The sequence below is a fragment of the Corella eumyota genome, chromosome 6 (assembly GCF_963082875.1).
Source record: "Corella eumyota chromosome 6, kaCorEumy4.1, whole genome shotgun sequence".
Taxonomy (NCBI): domain Eukaryota; kingdom Metazoa; phylum Chordata; class Ascidiacea; order Phlebobranchia; family Corellidae; genus Corella; species Corella eumyota.
In genome coordinates, this window is record NC_137495.1 from 13,370,578 (window position 1) to 13,385,267 (window position 14,690).

General features: G+C 32.4%; 1 protein-coding gene and 1 pseudogene across 1 annotated transcript in view; both read left to right on the forward strand.

The window, feature by feature from the left end:
* The window catches only part of LOC145755001 (protein NLRC5-like), a 59,692-nt gene that overhangs the window by 18,096 nt on the left and 26,906 nt on the right, over nucleotides 1–14,690 (forward strand). The window lies entirely within an intron of this gene.
* On the forward strand, nucleotides 1,218–4,837 carry LOC145755117 (uncharacterized; annotated as a pseudogene).

Consider the following 14,690-nt stretch of genomic DNA (forward strand, 5'->3'; position numbering starts at 1 on the left):
GCAGTGATTGGAAGAAAGAAAATTGGGCGTTATCATTAAGTGCTTTGTTAACGGGAAGAGCACTGAACGTGTATTCACGGTTAGCCGATGAAGACGCCGTGAATTATGATCGATTGAAAAATGCGCTATTAAAGCGATATGACTTGACCGAAGATGGCTACCGAAAAAAGTTCCGGCAGGCAAAGCCCGAAACTAGTGAGAGTTCGAAGCAACTTATAGTTCGTTTGCAAAACTATTTGCAAAAATGAGTGGAAACTTCTCAAACGGAGAAAACTTGGGAAGGTGTCCGTGACCTTATAGTAAAGGAACAGTTTGTGGCAGCGTGTTCAAAGGAACTATCCGTTTATCTAAGAGAACAAGCGCCAGAAAATCTAAATTTGTTGGCGAAGGCAGCAGATCAATTTCTAGTGGCCCACGGCCGAAATCTTGGCCGGAAAGACGTAAAAAGTGTAAACATGGCAAGCGAACCGCAGTGCTACTTATGCAAATCGTTCGGTCACCGCACGGCCGATTGCAAGGCAAAAGTTGAGCGCCGCATTGTAAGGAAATGTTTTATATGTGACAAAGTAGGTCACATTGCCAAGGACTGCCGAGCACGTTCGTCACCAAGCAGACCAATTGCTCGACAGGGCGCTGTAGCTTTGATTCAGGATCAAGGAAACAAAGGAGAAATCAATGATCAGAATTATGTGTTGCTTCCTAATGGAGATAGGCGACCCGTGTTTGGTAGCGTGTGCATTTAACGCTACAAGTAAAATAAAAATTTACCGATTTCTATTGGACGGATTGGAGATGTTAAAGTAGAAACTTTACGCGATACCGGGTGTACAGGCGTCGTGGTTAAGAAAAAAATCGTGCGACATAACCAACTGTCTGAAAAGTTTGGGTATATTCATCTACTTGACAAGTCGGTCAAGAAAGCACCGATAGCGACGATAACAGTAGATACCCCATATTTTCAGGGTGAAGTTGAAGCATTGTATTTACAGGATTCGCTTTACGACCTAGTAATATGAAACATAGAAGGCGCGAGAGACCCTCAGGATTCAGACCCAAACTGGAGACAAACATGTGCTGTAGCGACCCGTCTGCAGACGGCAAAGAAAAAGGTCAGCAAACCGCTAGAAGTTGGAGACAGTAGCAACTGGCCAGTAGCAAGCAAAGAAGAATTTGTTCAAGCTCAACGCGAAGATTCTTCGTTGGAATATTTTCGCGGAATGACGGAAGAAAAGATCAAAGGAGATCAAGCCGTTAAGTTTTACGAAGAAGGGGGCGTTTTATATCGAGCGTTTACGCAAACGTAAACAATGGTAAGCCGATTCAGCAAGTAGTTGTGCCGAAAGCTTTACGAATGAAAACAATGGAGATAGCGCATGAAAGTATTATGGGCGGTCACATGGGAATTAAGAAGACGACCAATAGAATTTTGTCAAACTTTTATTGGTCAGGGTTGCGTGACGATATAAAGCGATTCTGCAGGTCATGTGACATATGCCAAAAGACAGTTCATAAAAGGAAAGTGACGAAGGCGCCACTGGAGAAAATGCCTTTAATTGAAGTTCCGTTTAAGCGTGTAGCAGTAGACTTGGTAGGACCGATACACCCGCCCAGTGAGAAAGGCCACAGGTACATTTTAACACTTGCGGACTACGCAACACGGTACCCTGAAGCGGTGCCGCTGAGAAATATTTCTACTGAAGATGTTGCTGAAGCTTTAGTAGATATTTATAGCAGGCTTGGCATACCAGAGAAATTATTGAGTGACATGGGAACCCAGTTTGTGTCAGAATGCATGAAAGAAGTAGAGCGTCTTTTGAAAATTCGTCACTTGTCAAGTACACCTTATCACCCCATGTGTAATGGACTTGTAGAGAGATTTAACGGCACGTTAAAATCTATGTTAAAGCGACTTTGTTGCGAGAAGCCAAATCAATGGCATCGTTATATCAACGCATTATTGTTTGCCTATCGAGAGGTGCCGCAAGAATCGACCGGATTTTCACCATTTGAACTGCTGTATGGCAGAACGGTGCGGGGTCCAATGCACATCTTAAAGGAGATGTGGACCAACACTGTTTCAGAGCCAGAAGTTAGAAATAGTTATTTATATGTGATGGAGCTAAGAGAACGCATCGATAATACTTTGAAAATAGCGAGAGAGGCTATGGAGAAAGCGCAGACGCGTTACAAAAAGTACTTTGATCGCAAAACAAAGCGAAGAATATTCGAGAATAACGATCTGGTTCTCGTGTTGTTACCTACTGACAATAATAAACTATTGATGCAGTGGAAGGGTCCTTTTCGAGTAACCGAAAAAGTTGGAGCAAATGATTATAAACTAGATATCAATGGAAAAACAAAGCTTTTTCATGTGAATCTGCTTCGAAAATATTTGAGCAGAGAAGATGCCTTTAAAGGAGACGATTGGCAGCAAAGTGTCGTAGCCAATTCAGCTGTCATCGGAGAACAAGATTAGCTGGAAGAACAGACTGTAGACGACGAACAATTACTTGAGCTAAGAGCACCAAAGTGTGTGGAATCGGTAAACGATTTAACTTTCGGTGAGCAGCTTACGGCGTCACAGCAAGAAACCGCGTTTGAAGTGGCAAGATAATTTAGTGACGTATTTACCGATGTGCCGGGTACAATGAACTGTGTTGAGCACAAAATAAATTTGACATCGGATGTTCCGATTAGGTCTAAACCTTATCCGGTACCATATGGAATACGAGGTGAATTAAAAGAAGACATCGACGAAATGCTGAAGATGGGTGTAATTCGGAGGTCTGAATCGCCATTCGCTTCGCCGGTGGTTATTGTCAAAAAGAAGGACGGGACGAATCGAATTTGTATAGACTTCAGGAAATTAAATAAAGTGAATGTGTTTGATCCTGAACCTATGGTGACAGCAGAGAAAATTTTCGTAAATTATCGGGAGATGTATATTTCACGAAATTGGACTTAACTAAGGGTTACTGGCAGGTGCCGGTGAACAAAAGTGACGTTTACAAAACAGCGTTTGTTACGCGTGATGGCGTTTATGAATTTCTTAAAATGCCATTTGGGATGGTAAATTCAGGGGCGACCTTTGTACGAGGTATGAGACAACAGTTTGTCGGATTAGAGAATGTAGAAAGTTACATTGACGACTTGATTGTCCATACAGCAACTTGGGAAGAGCATGTAGTGGCGTTAAAGAAACTGTTTCAGCGATTACGCCAAGGCAACGTAACGGCGAAACCGTCAAAGTGCGTTATTGGGGCTAATAGCATCGAGTTTTTGGGGCACAGTATCCAGACAGTATTTATTGAACTACAGGAAGAGAACGTTCGCAAGGTGAAAGAAGCGGAACGGCCGACGACAAAGAAGAACGTGCGAGCATTTTTGGGACTGACTGGTTACTACCGTAATTTTATACCAAATTACGCGCCAATAGCCGCACCGTTAACCGAGTTGACAAAGAAAGGTCAATCCAATATAGTGAGATGGGAAGAATCGCAGAATGTTGCGTTCAACTCTTTGAAACAAAGTCTTATGTGTAAGCCGATACTAAGACTACCTGACATTGCAAAACCGTTCGTACTGCGTACCGATGCATCCAACGTAGGTGTCGGTGCGGTGTTACTTCAAATTAATGAAGGACAGCATTTTCCAGTGAGTTACGCGAGCAAGAAACTTACGAGCGCCGAGACAAAGTATTCGACGATCGAACGAGAATGTTTGGCCGTGATTTGGGCCATTAAAAAGTTTAAAAACTATTTGTATGGGGTAAAATTTACCCTCCAGTTGGACCACCAGCCCTTGGTTCACATAGAGCGTGCTAAATTTATAAATGACCGTGTTATGCGATGGGCAATGTTTTACAAAGTTATCGTATTAAGTACGAGTATATAAAGGGGTCTGTAAATGTTGGGGCGGATTACATGAGTCGAATTTATTAACTGTATTGTTGTGTATGTACTTATTTGTGTTTTGTTTGAAATTAAATTGTGTAAATTTCTTTAAAAGGAGGAGTCGTGACACAAATTTCGTAGTTTTACTTGTCACATAATATGTTATATTGGATTGCTTGTGTTTTTCTTGTTCTTTTATTATAATTGGGGACTTATGACTCATAAATGGGAGTATGAATTGTGTTTTGGTTTAAGTTAATATGACGTTCTTATCGCCTTTCATTCACTAAAGTGTCACGCTGTTTTTGGTAAAACTAAATTCGTTAGTATCGCATTTTTTGGACTTAGTATTATGTTCTTTGTGGTTAGTAAGGTTTTAACTATTAGGTTGGTTACTTTAAAGTATATTGTTAATATCGGTTATTAATGTTTTGTTTTAATTCTATTTGAATAAGGTATTCGTTCATGTTCATTTCTAACGTAATACAAAAATATAAGCGATAAGGTTTTCTGGTAGTAATCTAGAACATTTAAATTAACAAAAGATCCCACACGTTTACCTTTAAAACGTGACATTGTTAATGGTTTTGTCTTTGTTTTAGTAAAACAGAAGCGTTAAAAAAAGGAAAAATATTTTTTTTTGTCCCTAGCAATTTATTTTTTAGAGGAAGATTAAACCCCAACTTTAAATTAAACAAAAACTTGTAACTTTAGCCATACATACACGATGGCATTATAATAACACTAAAACCAACCAAGCATATTCGTTAATGTTTTGCTCTAGTCTAAAAGTTATTCTAACATGAGTTGATGACTATGTTTTAGTAAAACTTGTATATTAAACTTTTATGATTTTTAGCGCATTAATAAAGTCATTAAAAGTTAGTTAATGAATATTAAATTAATGCAACGAAATAGACAGAAGCCCGTCAAAAAAAATATTTTTCGCGTAGTAACAGACGATATCGTTACAAAAAAATGCAAAAAAACATTTCCCTTAAACAAAATTTGTTTAAAAACATGTTGTTATTTAGTTACCGTGTTAATTTACACTCAAAAACTTATGATAAAATGTATAGAGTTAGGCAACAATGCGAAACGTGAGTTGTCGATTGATCGTATTACGCAAAAATGCCTTTATTCAATGCAATAATTTAAGCTTACGAATAATAAATTTATATTTTTTCATTATTATTGATCAAAAATATGTTGTCGTCCAATTTCGGTGTTAAATTTTAAAGTTTTAGGCGCTTTTAAACGACACTCGCACTTTCTCGCATTTTCGGGCAACATCAAAGCATTTCTGCCGAAAACGTTGCTATGAGCAGGTGTTATAACGCGAAATTCTTTAAATTAAGTCAGAAGGTCGTTCAGTACATCCTGACTTAATCTCACTGATTCAGGATAGTTAACAAAAACACGAGACTTTAAATTACATTTTTTACAAGTTTTAAAGGATATATTTAAATATTAAACATGCAAAAAAAAACAATTTATATTCGCAAATTATTTAGTGAAAAATTTTTATAATATGATTAGTTTTTATCAAATATTGTTTTAAATAACGACATTTTAAAAAATAATCAAAACTTGCATTGCTTTTTATCACTTTAAAGTGCGCTACTTTAAATCGTTTTTTTTTTAAATTTTGTGTTATTAAGTTGAAAAGTTGACATAGGAAATAAACAACAATAATGTTTTGCTAATTTTGTAGCAATAAATAGTTATATGATGATTTATTTTCTTTAAATATTGGTCTTAAAACACGAAATACGAGACTCGCTGTTTCTCTTCTTTTTATCGCTTGAAAGCGTTCGACATTTCCTTGTTTTAGTTTATACTTTGATATAACTTGACACGGGCAAATAACTAATAACATATTTATACACATTATTTAGTAAATAAATTATAAATTTATGTTTTATTTCCTTTAAATATTGTTCAGAAAAACGGCTTTATTCCACAAAATACGTTATGGTATTACGTATTTGCTTCTGAAAACCACTTGCTTTTAAACTAACTTTTTTATAGGATTTAGTTTGTGTAAACGAAAAATTGACGCAGGAAATGAAAGACAACATATTTTTTCACATTATTTATTAAACAAATTATTGAGTCGATGCTTATTTTATTTCAAATACAATAGACAACTTTCCATGAATACGCGAGAACAAAATATTTCGCGGTAATTGAAATGCAAACGCCCCGCTGTTTTAAAACAAATCTTCGGGCTGATCAAAATGTCTGGTTACCAACAATTCAATTTACACTTATTTGCTTGTAAGTGGCCAAGATTGAAGAGTTTTTAATATTTTTGTTGCATTTTTTTTGGTAAAATGGTGTTTGAAATATTTTTATGTTAAAATTTCAAAATAACATGAATTATTTATAAGTATTTTGTTAAAGATTATGGGTTAATCCTTACTTAAGTTTATGTTGATCCATACTTGAAACTACAGGTATTTTTGCCTTGTAGACAATCTTGTAGGCCGCTATATCAATGGGTAATTCGTACTCGGGGGTTTTTAAATAAATTGTGAATATTGGTGGTTGCTGGCTACTATGTGCACTGGCGTCGATCCTGGGGGTGCAGGGGGTCCATTTACCCCTATTTATTATTTTAATAAGTGCTGAATATATGTGGCACCCCTAGGTTGTTTGCAAATGTTGCATTTTTTGCGTATAATTGATAGTTATATAAGCGATTTTTTTTTTGATATGTTGCCAAAAAACGGCATATTCTGCGTGCCACGTTGTAAATTGTCTAAAACTGGCATTATTGCGAAACAAATACCGATTGTCCAGTGCCTTATTTCACGTAATAATTGTCATTCAGTTGGTTAAAGACTAATGTTGTCTGCTATCTTTGCGAATATTAAATTTAAGACTGTTAAGAGTTAAGTTTAATGAGCACTTCAAAACAGGATTTTTTAGCGAAGATTTTACTATTTTTTGGCACCCCTAAACTGATTTTTTTTTTGGGGATTGACGCCCACGAGTATGTGTATATATTTTTCTTTAAACAAATAGACATTAGATGTATGCAAAACTTAATATATTTAAAAACACGGTTTTAAACATTTGTAGTAATGGAAATAAAATTTATATACAATAAAAATTGCGTTTCTGATAAATTTTTATCAGTTGCTTTTTAAGTTACTGTTGTCGGCGTCGCACTGTACATAAAGTATAAGTGGTAGCTTTGATGTTATAGCAATGTTTATTAGTTGATTTATTCTTTTGAAGTCTTTGTAACTAGAGCAAGCATAGTGATTGGCCTTTATAATTTATAATAAGAGTAACGTCTGTATTTTGTTACTTTACTAAAGAGAAGTGACATAACTATCTAACTATATTTCTGCTCATGGGAAAAAATAGTTTCTTGCTATAAAAGAATATATTTAAGAAAAAGCGTTACTTAAATTTAACATGGTTTTGTTTTAAACTCAATGCTGTAACTTAACAGTAGAACTCTTTTAAACAATTTATTAACATAAAGCTAATAACACAATATGTTTTCACTTACAATATTAATTTAACTGTTTTTTTATAAATTATAAAATGATTAATAAATGATCAGATTGTAAGTGCGTCTAAGTTTTTGTTGGTTATTTATTTCATGTTTAAATTACAAAAGTTTGTTGAAGCTTGTAAAAAGCTTAAAATAAAGTCATTTTAGTTGGCATAGCTAAATACGTTTTTAAAATATTGCTAAAAAATTTCCCTCATGTCTGGCTTAGTATAAACCACTTCTAATCTGTAGAAAAATTTTTCTATACAAAAGGTTTATACAAATGGCTTAAATATTTCTACACAAATGGCTTGAATAGTGCAGACATGATTTGTGTAGTTGTGATAAAATTGTATTAATTTATTCCTCGAGTTTGGCTTATTTACTAAAGCCGGCAGTATAAACCAAGTTTCAATCTGGCACCAAAAGTAATTTTAACAAGAGCTTATTTACTTAAGCCGGCAGTAAATACAAAGTTTAACAGAGTTTTATTTGAAGTAATTTATATTTTTGTTATTATTTACATTTTTTTTAAATTTCACCAATAAATTTTATTCGTATTTCGAATTGGCATTTTAATATCACTTATGTTTTGCCTACGTTACTGTTTGACTTTAAAAAACAGCCACACCAACTAATTGCAGCATAGAAAACACAAGGTCAATATTTTTTGATTTTATTAAAGTAGTGCAGAAGGCCGTCAAAAATATTTTTCGCGTATTAACAGACGATATTGTAGACGATTTTTTTAACTAAAAAATGCAAAAAAACATTTTTCTTAAACAAAATTTGTGTAAAAACATGTTGTTATTTAGTAACCGTGTTAATTTACACTCAAAAACTTAAGATAAAATATATAGAGTTAGGCAACAATGCGAAACGTGAGTTGTCGATTGGTCGTATTTCACAAAAAATGCCCTAATTCGATGCAATAATTCAAGCTAACGAAGCATAAATTGATGTTTTTTTATTTATTATTGATCAAAAATATGTTGTCGTCCAATTCCTGTGTTAAATTTTAAAATTTTAGGCGCTTTTAAGCGACACTCGCACTTTCGGGCAACATCAAAGCTTTTCTGCCGAAAACGTTGCTATGTGCAGGTGTTAAAACGCAAAATTCTTTAAATTAAGACAGAGAGATGTCATTCAGTACATCCTGACTTAATCTCACTGATTCAGGATGGTTAACAAAAACCCGCGACTTTAAATAACATTTTTTCAAGTTTTAAGGGATATATTTAAATAGTAAACACGCAAAAAAAATTTATATTTGCAAATTATTTAGTGAAAATTTTTATAATATGATTAATTTTAATTAAATATTGTTTTAAATAACAACATTTAAAAAATAATCAAAACTTGCATTGCTTTTGTCACTTTAAAATGAGCTACTTTAAATCGTTTTTTTAAATAATTTTGTGTTATTAATTTAAAAAGTTAATATAGGAAGTAAATAACAAGAATGTTTTTTTAATTTTGTAGCAAAAAATAGTTATATGATGATTTATTTCTCTAAATGTTGTTCATAAAACACGAAAAACGAGACTCGCTGTTTCTCTTCTTTTTATCGCTTGAAAGCGTTTGACATTTCCTTGTTTTAGTTTATACATTGATATAACTTGACACAGGCAAATAACTAATAACGTATTTATGCACATTATTTAGTAATTAAATTATGAATTGATGTTCTATTTCCTTTAAATATTGTTCAGAAAAACGGCTTTGTTTCACAAAATACGTGATATCTTAACGCATTTTTTTGTTGCCAAAAACCACTTGCTTTTAAACTAACTTTTTTATAGGATTTAGTTTGCGTAATTGTAAAATTGACGCAGAAAATGAAAGACAACATATTTTTTCACATTATCTATTAAACAAATTATTGATTTAATGCTTATTTTATTTTAAATACAATAGACAACTTTCCATGAATACGCGAAAACAAAATATTTCGCTGTAATTGAAATGCAAACGCCCCGCTGTTTTAAAAAAAATCTTCGGGCTGATCAAAATGTCTGGTTACCAACAATTTTATTTACACTCATTTGCTTGTAAGTGGCCAAGATTGGAAAGTTTTTAATATTTTTGTTGCATTTTTTTGGTAAAATGGTGTTTGAAATATTTTTATGTTAAAATTTCAAAATAACATAAATTATTTGTTATTATTTACGTTTTATTTTAAATTCACATATAAATTTTATTCGTATTTCGAATTGGCATTTTAATATCACTTATGTTTTGCCTACGTTACTGTTCGACTTTAAAAAACAGCCACACCAACTAATTGCAGCATAGAAAACACAAGGTCAATATTTTTGATTTTATTAAAGTGGCGCAGAAGGCCGTCAAAAATATTTTTCGCTTAGTAGCAGACGATATTGTGGACGATTTTTTTAACTAAAAATTGCAAAAAAACATTTTTCTTAAACAAAATTTGTGTAAAAACATGTTGTTATTTAGTAACCGTGTTAATTTACACTCAAAAACTTAAGATAAAATGTATAAAGTTAGGCAACAATGCGAAACGTGAGTTGTCGATTGATCGTATTTCGCAAAAAATGCACTTATTCAATGCAATAATTTAAGCTGCCAAAAAATAAATTTTTTTTTGGCGCTTCCCTTCCAAGCGACACTCGCACTTTCTCGCATTTTCGGGCAACATTAAAGCATTTCTGCCGAAAATGTTGCTATGTGCAGGTGTTATAACGCGAAATTCTTTAAATTAAGTCAGAAGGTCATTCAGTATATCCTGACTTAATCTCACTGATTCAGGATAGTTAACAAAAACATGCGAATTTAAATTACCTTTTTTCAGGTTTTAAGGGATATATTTAAATATTAAACACGCAAAAAAAAAATTTATATTTACAAATTATTTAGTGAAAAATTTTTATACTTAATTTTTATCAAAAATTGTTTTAAATAACAACATTTAAAAAATGACCAAAACTTGCATTGCTTTTGTCACTTTAAAGTGCGCTACTTTAAATCGTTTTTTAAATACTTTTGTGTTATTAATTTAAAAAGTTAACATAGGAAATAAATAACAAGAATGTTTTGCTAAATTGGTAGCAAAAAATAGTTATGTGATGATTTATTTCTCTAAATGTTGGCCTTAAAACACGAAAAACGAGACCCGCTGTTTCTTTTCATTTTATCGCTTGAAAGCGTTCGACTTTAAACATTATTTCGGTGTTTTAGTCTACACATTTTTATAACTTGACGTATTTATACACATTATTTGGTAAAAAAATCATGAATTGATGTTTTATTTCCTTTAAATATTGTTCAGAAAAACGGCTTTGTTTCACAAAATACGTGATATCTTAACGCATTTTTTTGTTGCCAAAAACCACTTGCTTTTAAACTAACTTTTTTATAGGATTTAGTTTGTGTACTTGAAAAATTGACGCAGAAAATAAAAGAAAACATTTTTTTGCACATTATTCATCAAAAAATGTATTGATTTCATGCTTATTTTATTTCAAATACAAAAGACAACTTTCCATGAATACGCGAAAACAAAATATTTCGCGGTAATTGAAATGCGAACGCCCCGCTGTTTTAAAACAAATCTTCGGGCTGATCAAAATGTTTGGTTACCAACAATTTTATTTAGACTTATTTGCTTGTAAGTGGCCAAGATTGAACAGTTTTTGATATTTTTGTTGCATTTTTTTGGTAAAATGGTGTTTGAAATATTTTTATGTTAAAATTTCAAAATAACATAAATTATTTAAAAGTATTTTGTTAAAGATTATGGGTTAATCCTTACTTAAGTTTATGTTGATCCATTCTTAAAACTACAGGGATTTTTGCCTTGTAGACAATCTTGTAGACCGCTATATTAATGGGTAATTCGTACTCGGGGGTTTTTAAATAAATTGTGAATATTGGTGGTCGCTAGCTACTATGTGCACTGGCGTCGATCCTGGGGGTGCAGGGGGTCCATTTACCCCCATTTATAATTTTAATAAGTGCTGAATATGTGGCACCCCTAGGTTGTTTGCAAATGTTGCATTTTTTGCGTATAATTGATAGTTATATAAGCGATTTTTTTTTGATATGTTGTCAAAAAACGGCATATTTTGCGTGCCACGTTGTAGATTGTCTAAAACTGGCATTATTGCAAAACAAATACCGATTGTCCAGTGCCTTATTTCACGTAATAATTGTACTTCAGTTGGTTAAAGACTAATGTTGTCTGTTATCTTTGCAAATATTAAATTTAAGACTGTTAAGAGTTAAGTTTAATAAGCACTTTAAAACGGAATTTTTTAGCGAAGATTTTACTATTTTTTGGCCCTCCTAAATTTGTTTATTTTTTATTTTTTGGATTGACGCCCACGACTATGTGTATATATTTTTCTTTAAACAAATAGACATTAGATGTATGCAAAACTTAATATATTTAAAAACACGGTTTTAAACATATGTAGTAATGGAAATAAAATTTATATATATACAACAAAAATTGCGTTTCTGATAAATTTTTATCAGTTGTTTTTTAAGGTTACTGTTGTCGGCGTCGCACTGTACATAAAGTATAAGTGGTAGCTTTGATGTTATAGCAATGTTTATAAGTTGATTTATTCCTTTAAAGTCTTTATAACTAGAGCAAGCATAGTGGTTGGCCTTTATAATTTATAATAAGGGTAACGATTGTATTTTGTTACTTTACTAAAGAGAAGTGACATAACTATCTATCTATATTTCTGCTCATGGGAAAAAATAGTTTCTTGCTATAAAAGAATATATTTAAGAAAAAGCGTTACTTAAATTTAACATGGTTTTGTTTTAAACTTAACGCTGTAACTTAACAGTAAAAGTTTTTAAACAATTTATTGACATAAAACTAATAACACAATATGTGTTTAATTACAATATTAATTTAACTGTTTTTTATAAATAATAAAATGATTTTTAAATGATCAGATTGTAATGGCGTCTAAGTTTTGTTGGTTATTTATTTCATGTTTAAATTACAAAAGTTTGTTGAAGCTTGTGAAAAGGCTTAATATAAAGTCATTTTAGTTGGCACAGCTAAATGTGTTTTTAAAATATTGCTAAAAAATTTCCCTCGTGTCTGGCTTAGTATAAACCACCCCTAATCTGGAGAAAAATTTTTTCTATACAAAAGGTTTATACAAATGGCTTAAATTTTCTACACAAATGGCTTAAATAGTGCAGACATGATTTGTGTAGTTGTGATAAAATTGTAGTAATTTATTCTTCGAGTTTGGCTTATTTACTAAAGCCGGCAGTATAAACCAAGTTTCAATCTGGCACCAAAAGTAATTTTAACAAGAGGGTTGGAATGGCTTAAATTATACTACAAGCTTTAAGCTTGGGTAGTTTTTATAATATTGTAGTCATTTCCTCTTCATGCCTGGCTTATTTACTTAAGCCGGCAGTAAATACAAAGTTTAACAGAGCTTAGTTTGAAGTAATTTATATTTTTGTTATTATTTACGTTTTATTTTAAATTCACATATAAATTTCATTCGCATTTTCAATTGGCATTTTAATATCACTTATGTTTTGCCTACGTTACTGTTTGACTTTAAAAAACAGTTACACCAACTATTTGCAGCATAGAAAACACAAGGTCAATATTTTTTGATTTTAATAATATTTTCCGTGTGCCACTATGTATAAGTGCAGTGGCTTTGGTTAAAAGTTTTTCTAAAATAAAATAACATCCTTGTTTTGGTTATATAGTAACGATATTTTTTTTTGTACATATCTTTATCCTTAATGTGGAAAGGTCGAATGCGTGACTATTTGTTACCCCAATCTAATCTCAAGTTGCCTGTGACAGTTTTGAATAATATAGATTTATAATTGCCCCTAATTCCGCTGCTGAATAACAGATTAAGTGCTGGCTCAGCAGGAGTTTATATTGTAGGACTTGTTGTCAATTATTTAATTATAACAGTTTAATATTATCAAACTTATATCTATCATTATTATAAACTGGTTATTAATTGGTTTGGTAATGTCTAAGACTCCTGATCGGAAGGTTAATTTATGTATTACCGCTAAACTAAATTGTTTATCTGTTGTCAGATCACTAATAACTCTTGTGGTGACGGATTATATTAAAACAACAAACAAACGTGAAAAACGCTAAATAAAACTACATAATACATCTAACTTTATACATTTACAATAAAAGTTACATTACTCTATAAAAGGGCGTTAAACTTGTTACTAAATACAATATTGGTACAACTAACATTATACGATAACTGTGCCATATAATGTCATGGCTGCGAGTCTACGTCCGGGTAGAGATCGGTATACTAAGTAACCTAGATCAGTAATTATTCTACTGCATCTCAAGTTTCACAGATACCAATTTTTCCCCTTTTGTCGCCGCAGCCGTCGGACAATATTTTATTTATCTCGTTATTATTTTGGAATATTTTTGGGTTTATATACCCGAAATGTTGTTGTGCCTGACGGGTGGTGATTGACGTACGAGTTTTTAATGAGTCGAGGGCTGCTTTTGGTTTAATCCTTTTCTTGGTTTGTTCTTTATAGCACCAAAAAGGGCGCTGATTAAAATGTTGTTCTGTTCATGATTTTAGATGGGTTTTATTGACAGTTTTTGTTGAATATTGATTACCATCTGTTCGTGCGTTTGAGAATATTCTGTTTTTGGCGTTTGGGCAGGTGATTTGACGAAGAGAAATGTATTGTTAATTATCGCCGCTGCCCGTGCCATTTGAGTTTATTGTTTCTCCAAAGAATCAGCACGTATTTAATCACAAATAATTCTCTTTTGATTATGCAACCCGTTGAACTCATTTCAACTCGCACTAGGGTCAAATGTATAGCATTATACATTGGATCCTATAATATCGCTACAGCGTGAGAGCAGTGGGGATTGAACCCAGGACTTTGAGTATGGTAAGATAATGTTCTTACCACTACACCATTTAGTGGCAATATTTTTTACTTAAAAATTGATAAAGTTGGTGTCACTGTTTACAAAAATGGTTTTAACTTTGAATAATACTTTTTAAGGCATATATACAACTTAAAAAAAAATTAAATTAAAAAAAAGAGGAAAGTCCTGTTTGTGATGACGTAGAAAGTTCCAGCTTGTATACATTCCCTACCCTACTTAGTGCTTTCTACGTCACACTAAAAATATGGTAACCTGGTTTTTGCTGTTGATCATTTTCCATTATTTTTAAAACGTAAATTGTAAGTACCTAAAAAAAATTAATTTGGAAGGACCACAGACATTTTTAGGGGTTATAAAGTCATTTTTTAAT